This window comes from Pyxicephalus adspersus, chromosome 2 (assembly GCF_032062135.1).
Source record: "Pyxicephalus adspersus chromosome 2, UCB_Pads_2.0, whole genome shotgun sequence".
Lineage (NCBI taxonomy): Eukaryota > Metazoa > Chordata > Amphibia > Anura > Pyxicephalidae > Pyxicephalus > Pyxicephalus adspersus.
The window spans coordinates 103,150,027-103,153,564 of record NC_092859.1 but is presented as its reverse complement, the minus strand read 5'-3'; positions in this window follow the sequence as shown (position 1 = coordinate 103,153,564).

Below are 3,538 nucleotides of genomic sequence, written 5' to 3'. Positions count from 1 at the left end.
CTGTTTAATGTGTTACTGTTGTTTATTTTATTAAAAGACCCCTGTGCTTTCAGTGATCTTTCCTTGTCAATGATCACCACACCTTGTCATAATTAGTTTTGTTAATATTATTATTATTATTATTATTAATAATAATAATAATAATAATAATAAACTGTACTTTCTTTAAATACTTTTTATTGAAACAGGGTTGGAAGGTGGAAAGAGAAAAACAATAATATTACAAAGCAAATGTAGCATCAAGAGACAGATCGTGTACAAATGTTCGTAAAAACATTACATCTAGGCTAGAAGCATGTATATTTTGCACCAAAAACAATACACTGCATTGTAATATATCTCTTCTAACCCTGGAATTTTAACAATTTAAAATGAACAAAGGGAGATGAGGGCCCTAATCACATGGGTCTGCAAGGGGGCAGAAAGGGGACAGTAGAAAAGACTGGGAGGCTGGAATAAACTGGAATTAACTGGAATAAACTGTATTTATATAGAACCAACATATTACACAGTGCTGTAAATAAAATAGGGGTTGCAAATGACAGACTGATACAAACAATGACACAGGAGGAGAAGACCCTGCCAAAAAGCACTTACAATCTAAGAGGTGGTCATCACTTCAACACTGCAATTAGCAGTACCTGTTGAGGAGAGCTATCATTACTGATTGCAGCACTGTAGTAATGACAAGGGAAAGGTTACTGCCAGACAAGGTATTCTTAAGGGGTTCTTAAAAATATAACAACAAAAAATAGAGAAATTGAAATGTTACATTTATGTTGCACCCTGATCAAGTCGACAACCAAAGTAGCATCCGATCAACAATATAGAACAGCTTTTCTCAACTCTTTTAACATGGGGAAACCCTTGAAATAATTTTCAGATCTCAAGGAACTTCTTCTATAATTACTATAGCCACATCTCTCAGTATTTTAGTGCAATGATTAGTAGAAAGAATGCCTTTACATTGGTGGCCAGGGGGAAGAATATCACCCTTACAGATCAAAAAGATCATTAGTGTCAGTGATATATGACCTAAGAGGCAACAATTACTTCTCAAAGATTACTGGCTCAAGGAACCCCTAGCAATCTCTGGAGGAGGCCTAGTTGTCAAACACCATTATAGAGTGATGCTTAAATAAAAACTCTGGGTCTATTTGGGTTGCTTACATCTAATCTAGCATAGTGGCACCATCATCAATCTCAGGGCTTTTGGATATACATATAATGTTATGGCAAGGTATGGATATGTTGAAATTAATTGTTTGGAAAAAAGTTCCTTTATTGTAATATTACATAAAATATTGAAAGTTCCCTGTATATATATATATATATATATATATATATATATTGTGAGAGGTTAAGCTCAGGATCGCCTTTGCTGGGGTCAAAGGACACTTGTCTGGTTCATCCAACTCATATCACACACCGAGGTATAAGTGTTAAGCTGGCTTGCAGCCAGGTTTATTGAAGGTTGCATATAAAATAACAAAACAGCAAAAGAAAACCTTGCCTGTCCAGCACTTACTATACATCAAACATCCCTGTCTATCAGCTGGAGGGCTTCTCCCTGTCAGTTCAAAGCCAAGCAACCTTTTACTCAGGTTTGAGTTCATTCACACAGTCCACCTGGCTGTGTCTCCAAACAGAGCTCTCTCCAAAAAAAAGTGCACTGACACAAAACTCCTGTCTGTGTCTCTCCAAGCCAAGCTGAGCCCGCACAGACCCCTGTCTGTGTCTTTCCAAGTTAAGCTGAGCCTGCACAGACCCCTGTCTGTGTCTCTCCAAGTTAGGCTGAGCCTGCACAGACCCCTGTCTGTGTCTCTCCAAGTTAGGCTCCTGACTGAGCTCCTGGCTCTGTGTTATATCCTCACCCCCAGTGTTTCTTCATTAATTATCTCACAGGTGAGAGTCTTCCACCTGCTACTTCACACAGGAGTGGAATCTTGGGCAAATATACCTCACCTAAAAGAGGAATCCTGGGCAAATATATCTCCCTTCCTTGTTGAAGACTAAACTTCGGACAGAAAGGCCCACAAACAGCAACTGAAAGCCGCTGCATTAAAGGCCTGGCAGAGCATTAAAAAAGGAGGAAACCCAGCATCTGGTGATGTCCATGAGTTCAAGACTACAGGCTGTAATTGCCAGCAAAGGGTTTTCAACCAAGTGTTAGAAATTAACATTTTATTTTCAGCTTTTTAATTTGTCCAATTACTTTTGAGCCCCTGAAATGAAGTGATTGTGTGAAAAAAAAGCTTGCGTTTCTCACATTTTTATGCAATCTTTTGTTCAACCCACTGAATTGAAGCTAGAAGTCTGCAGTTCAACTGTATCTGAGTTGTTTAATTTAGAATTAATTGTAGTAATGTACTAAACCAAAATTGGAAAAAAGTTGTCTCTGTTCAAATAATAATGGACCTATCTCTCTCTCTCTCTCTCTCTCTCATATACTATATATATAGTATATGAAATGATAATTATTTTTTGATTACTAGTGCTCTAAAATGTTTTTGCCTGAATTTTGTCTACTAAAAGCTTTACAATAAACATTGTGAAATTGTTACACTTTTTTTGTTTGTGTAACAAATGTGTGTGCAGATTTAGTAAATAGTATCAATGTCTGGGTTTACTTTGTTATTCTCATCCTAAAAACTGCCATTGCATTCTCTACCAGTTACACCAGCCATCAAATGTCCCATTTCCTACTTTAAGGTAATGTCTAGTTTCTGAAAGCATTGTAGGTGCTTCTAAACAAATTGATGGTGCAAAGTAAACATTCCTTTTATAAGTCCTATTTGGCTGCACCAGTGAGAAAAGGAGGGTCGTCTAAGGATAAGCTTTTAATGGCTTCTTCATTTGATTAGGAGTATCTCAGCGCCAGGAAACTAATAGAGAGTTTCACATAACAGAGGGAATAGATAAAGCTCTGTAATGTAACCAAGTGTAATCCAATCAGCTGTACATTCACTCATCTGATATTATTTTACTCTTTTCCAGTGCTATATCCTATTATTGTAAACCACAGTGCTGTAAAAACAGATACAAAATGCTTAGGGATTAAAGCAAATCAAGCGTTTCCACATAAACAGTTTTGCTTTTAAGATATCCAGATGTATGCATGTTCTAATCCTTTCAAAGGAGTTTTTTTTTTATTTCTTGTCTGAGTTGTACCTTTCAAAGTGGCACAGATGTATATATTCTGTATTTATGCACAGGATTTTTTCATAACAGTACATCAGTCTTTAACAGATAATCATGGAAAATATTAGCAGGTAGTGGAACTTCAGTAATACTCACATGCAAAATGCCTTTCTTTACTGGCTACTACCTCTAAAATACTAAATCCAAAAGGTATAAACCTTAAAGTTGTAACCATTCAAAATAAGTTCTTTGTAATCCCTAAAGCCGAATGTGCAGAGTATCCCTACAGTACAGCTTACATGATGAGGGGGTGTATAAACAACAGCTAGGGAGTTGGAGTGTAAAGCTGCATTGGAAGAAACAGGATATAAAATATGATGTTGGTGGGACTATATGT